The following is a 6,000-nucleotide window of genomic DNA, read 5'->3' as shown; positions in this document are numbered from 1 at the left end:
TTTAAGTTGTAAAGGGATTTATTAAAGTTTATTAGGTTGCTTACCAAATTACTGGGACAGTTGGAGAAACAGGACTAAGCAGCAGGAAAGGTCTAATGAGATAATTCCTTCTACCAGGGTCACTGCCTTTCCTGAGTCAGAAACTTGACCATGCATTCTTACTACCCCTCAAAGATAAATGTCTGTCTCCACAAACGCCAGTGAGATGAAAGTTCTGCACAGCCTCATTCTTTATGTTTCTCATTTCAAATAGGAGCCTCTCATAATGTGCATCTGATTGGAAGGGCCTAGCAGCAAGGGAGCCAGGTAATTTGAGTACTAATATAAGTCAAGAAGACAAGATATATAATAGTAACATATTCCCTAAATACAGTAGGGCTATTAAAACGTTAGGGGCAGTGATGGAAAAGACCAATATTCATGACAAGGCCTTAGTTTTCTAATCAGCAAAATAAAGATAACAGTCTATTGACTACTTCACAGAGTTGTTAAAAATGTCAAATGAGGGCTTCCCTGGTGGCGCAGTGGTTGAGAGTCCGCCTGCCGATGCAGGCGACACAGGTTTTTGCCCCGGTCTGGGAAGATCCCACATGCTGTGGAGCGGCTGGGCCTGTGAGCCATGGCCGCTGAGCCTGCGCGTCCGGAGCCTGTGCTCCGCAACGGGAGAGGCCACAACGGTGAGAGGCCCGTGTACTGAAAAAAAAAAAAAATGGTAATTGAGATTTATGCCACAGGGATTAGTAATTTATCTACTTGCCACTGTCTTATCTCACTTTATTCTGAATGATTACCCTTCTTTCTAAAGTGTATCCATTAGTGTTTGTTTTTCTGAAAATGTCTTCACTTTGCTCTCTCCCCTCTGGGGTAATTTAGGGTGTGTAGAACTTTTAAATAGGAATAATTTTCTTTTAATATTTTGTACTTTTTTAAAACTACTTCATGAGTAAGAAATCCACTGTCATCATAAATGTGTGGTATTTTTTTCTCTGTTCATTTTTAAGATCATTCTTTGTCCTTGGTGTTGTATACTTCCACTAAAGTCTCCAGGTGTGTGCTTTGCCAGTGTAAAGATGTACAAGTTGTCTTCAACTCTTTGAAATCATCTGACATTACATCTTTTTGAATACTGCCTCCCCAAACAATTCTGATTACATTCTGTAACTCCTAGCGGTTGTCTTTGGAAACATCTTATACTATTTCCCATGTCCCTTAATCTCACTTCCACAGGTCTCTGTAAAGTATTTAGGATATTTCCCTCAGATCTTTTTCCATATCATTATCTCTTCAGCTGTGTATAACCCAGTGTTTAACTCCTGTGCTGTGTTTTTAATTTCCCTGAATATTTTTACTTCTCGAATTCATTTGATTTATTTTAAAAATAGGTTTTTTTCATCCTGTGATTCCTCTTATAGGTTATACTTCCTTTCATAAATTTTCCACCCATAGAAGTCCTGTATTATCTGGTTTGTTTAAGTTTCCTCAGAGTAAGTTTAGTTTAATTACTACCTAGTGTTTTCACCAGTATAATATCAGTGTATCATTTCTCAGTTTAAGACCACTCAATCACTAGGGTAGAGAAAATTTGGATGCCACATGCATGAAGGAGCAAGGGTTTAGAATTTTAACTTCTCATAAGGCACTTTTCCTCCATGTTTAAAAGCCTGAGAAGAGACAATCTTTCTTGCTATATACCTGGCCTAGAGAGTGAAGTTTTCTAGCCATCTACATAGACAGGGCAATTCTTCCAGAGCCCCATTTCCTGAGGAGCTATGATTTCAGTGCTTTGAGTAGATTGTTTAATATATCTTACATTTTTCAACTAAGTATAAGAAATAGTAATAATAACACTAATTATAATTTAGTTTATGGAGTCAGTTGACCAATATTACATAAGGTTAATTTCTCATAATTTGAAAATTACTTTGTGAACTATAGGGAACTATATTTATATTAGTTATTTTGTTAAGCCTCATAAAACAAAACATTTAAGAAAATTTTAATGATGTCCTTTCTGCCCCAGTAAAATACTTAGATGTTCAAATCTTATGATATTGTTGGTATCTTACTATTTACGTGAATTATATTATAGAAGAAGTGCTAGAAAAAAGTTTCTAAATAAATAGTCATTTCATTTTATACAGTGGACTATACAAAACAAAAATACCTTGAGAAATAGGTAACCTAGTCTTATTCATGCCACAATGAAATGAAAGAAATATTTTTAAAAGTCTAATGGTTTTCTTCTAATATTATTCATTCTTATTTTTCTATATTAAAGCAATTATTTATTTATTTATTTATCAGGCCATCATTTTCCTCTTTAATTATGCTGGTCTGCTCCAACATGTAAACAAGTTGATTTTCTTTTTTTAAAAAATCTTTATTGGAGCATAATTGCTTTACATTGTTGTGTTACTTTCTGCTGTACAACAAAGTGAATCAGCTATACGTATATATATATCCCCATATCCCCTCCCTCTTGTGTTTTCCTCCCACCCTCCCTATCCCACCCATCTAGGTGGTCACAAAGCACTGAGTTGGTCTCCCTAAGCTATGCACCTGCTTCCCGCTAGCTATCTATTTTACATTTGGTAGTGTATATATGTCAATGCCACTCTCTCACTTCGTCCCATCTTACTCTTCCCCCTCCCCGTATCCTCAGGTCCATTCTCTATGTCTGTGTCTTTATTCCCATCCTGCACCTAGGTTCATCAGAACCTTTTTTTTTTATATTCCATATATATGTGTTAGCATACGGTATTTGTTTTTGTCTTTCTGACTTAATTCACTCTGTATGACGGACTCTAGGTCTATCCACCTCACTACAAATAACTCAATTTCATTCCGTTTTATGGCTGAGTAATATTCCATTGTATATATGTGCCACATTTGCTTTATCCATTCACCTGTCAATGGACACTTAGGTTACTTCCATGTCATAGCTATTGTAAATAGTGCTGCAATGAACATTCTTTTTGAATTATGGTTTTCTCGGGGTATATGCCCAGTACTGGGATGGCTGGGTCATATGGTAGTTCTATTGTAGTTTTTTAAGGAACCTCCAAACTGTTCTCCATAGTGGCTGTATCAATTTACATTCCCACCAACAGTGCAAGAGGGTATGTTTTTCTCCACACCCTCTCCAGCATTTATTTTTTGTAGGTTTTTTGATGATGGCCATTCTGACTGGTGTTAGGTGATACAGCATTGTAGTTTTGATCTGCATTTCTCTACTGATTAGTGATGTTGAGAATCCTTTCATGGGTTTGTTGGCAATCTGTATATGTTCTTTGGAGAAATGTCTATTTAGGTCTTCTTCCCATTTTTGGATTGCATTCTTTGTTTTTTTTGATATTGAGCTGCATGAGCTGCTTGTCTATTTTGGAGATTAATCCTTTGTCAGTTGCTTCATCTGCAAATATTTTCTCCCATTCTGAGTGTTGTCTTTTCATTTTGTTTATGGTTTTCTTTGCTGTGCAAAAGCTTTTAAGTTTCATTAGGTCCCATTTGCTTATTTTTGTTTTTACTTTCATTTCTCTAGGAAGTGGGTCAGAAAGGATCTTGCTGTGATTTATGTCATAGAGTGTTCTGCCTAGCTTTTCCTCTAAGAGTTTTATAGTGTCTGGTCTTACATTTAGGTCTTTAATCCATTTGAGTTCATTTCTGTGTATGGTGTTAGGGAATGTTCTAATTTCATTCTTTTACATGTAGCTGTCCAGTTTCCCCAGCACCACTTATTCAAGAGGCTGTCTTTTCTCCATTGTATATTCTCGCCTCCTTTATCAAAGATAAGGTGACCATACGTGCATGGGTTTATCTCTGAGTTATTTCTATCCTGTTCCATTAATCTGTATTTCTGTTTTTGTACCAGTACCATACTGTCATGATTACTGTAGCTTTGTAGCATAGTCTGAAGTCAGGGAGTTTGCTGCATCTCATAGGTTTTGGGCCATCGTGTTTCCACTGTCATTTGTTTCTATGTGTTTTTTGATTTCCTCTTTGAATTCTTCGGTGATCTCTTGGTTATTCACTAGTGTATTGTTTAGCCTCCATGTATTTGTATTTTTTACATTTTTTTCCCTGTAATTGAAATCTAGTCTCTTAGTGTTGTTGTCAGAAGATACTTGATACAATTTCAATTATCTTAAATTTGCCAAGGCTTGATTTGTGCCCCAAGATATGATCTATCCTGGAGAATGTTCCATGAGCACTTGAGAAGAAAGTGTATTTTGTTGGTTTTGGATGGAATGTCCTATAAATATCAATTAAGTCCATCTTGTTTAATGTGTCATTTAAAGCTTGTGTTTCCTTTTTTACTTTCATTTTGGTTGATCTGTCCATTGGTGAAAGTGTGGTATTAAAGTCCCCTACTACTATTGTGTTAATGTCGATTTCCCCTTTTATGGCTGTTAGCATTTGCCTTATGTGTTGAGGTGCTCCTACGTTCGCTGCATAAATATTTATAATTGTTATATCTTCTTCTTGGATTGATCCCTTGATCATGATGTAGTGTACTTCTTTGCCTCTTGTAATAGTCTTTATTTTAAAGTCTATTTTGTCTGATATGAGAATTGCTACTCCAGCTTTCTTCTGATTTCCATTTGCATGGTATATTTTTTCTATCCCCTCACTTTCAGTCTGTATGTGTCCCTAGGCCTGAAGTGGGTCTCTTGCAGACAGCATATATATGGGTCTTCTCTTTGTATCCATTCAGCCAGTCTATGTCTTTTGGTTGGAGCATTTAATCTATTCACATTTAAGGTAATTATCAATATGTATCTTCCTATTACCAGTTTCTTAATTGTTTTGGCTTGTCATTGTAGGTCTTTTCCTTCTCTTGTGCTTTCTGCCTAGAGAAGTTCTGTTAGCATTTGTTTGTAAAGCTGGTTGGTGGTCCTAAATTCTCTTAGCTTTTGCTTGTCTGTAAAGGTTTTAATTTCTCCACTGAAGCCAAATGAGATCCTTGCTGGGTAAAGTAACCTTGGTTGTAGGTTGTTCCCTTTCATCACTTTAAATATGTCCTGCCACTCCTTTCTGGCTTGCAGAGTTTCTGCTGAAAGATCAGCTGTTAACCTTATGGGGATTCCCTTGTATGTTATTTGTTGCTTTTCCCTTGCTGCTTGTAATGTTTTATCTCTATTTAATTTTTGATAGTTTGATTAATAGGTGTCTTGGATAAATGTGCTTGGATTTATCTTGTATGGAACTCTCTGCACTTCTTGGACTTGATTGACTATTTCCTTTCCCATGTTAGGGAAGTTTTCAACTATAATCTCTTCAAATATTTTCTCAGTCCCTTTCTTTTTCTCTTCTTCTTCTGGGACCCCTATAATTTGAATGTTGGTGCGTTTAATGTTGTCCCAGGTGTCTCTGAGACTGACCTCAAGTCTTTTCGTTCTTTTTTCTTTATTCTGCTCTGCAGTAGTTACTTCCACTATTTTATCTTCCAGGTCAATTATCCATTCTACTGCCTCCGTTATTCTGCTACTGATTCCTTTTAGAGAATTTTTAATTTCATTTATTGTGGTGTTCACCATTTTTTGTTTGCTGTTTAGTTCTTCTAGGTCCTTGTTAAATGTTTCTTGTATTTTCTCCATTCTATTTCCAAGATTTTGGATCATCTTTACTATCATCCCTCTGAAATCTTTTTCAAGTAGACTACTTATTTCTCTTCATTTGTTTGGTCTGGTGGGTTTTTACCTTGCTCCTTCATCTGCCACGTACCTCTCTGTCTTCTCATTTTGCTTACTGTGTTTGGGGTCTCGTTTTTGTAGGCTGCTGGTTCATAGTTCCCGCTCTTTTTGGTGTCTGCCCCCAGGGGGTAATGTTGGTTCAGTGGCTTGTGTAGACTTCCTGGTGGAGGGGACTAGTGCCTGTGTTCTGGTGGGTGGGGCCGGATCTTGTCTTTTTGGTGGGCAGGGCCACGTCTGGTGGTGTGTTTTGGGGTGTCTGTGAACTTAGTATGATTTTAGGCAGCCTCTCTGCCAATGGGTGGGGTTG

This window comes from Aethalodelphis obliquidens, unplaced genomic scaffold (assembly GCF_003676395.1).
Source record: "Aethalodelphis obliquidens isolate GAN/ISIS:26980383/991018 unplaced genomic scaffold, ASM367639v1 scaffold12, whole genome shotgun sequence".
NCBI classification, from domain to species: Eukaryota; Metazoa; Chordata; class Mammalia; order Artiodactyla; family Delphinidae; genus Aethalodelphis; species Aethalodelphis obliquidens.
The sequence above is the reverse complement of the archived record's forward strand: the minus strand, read 5'-3'. Positions refer to the sequence as shown.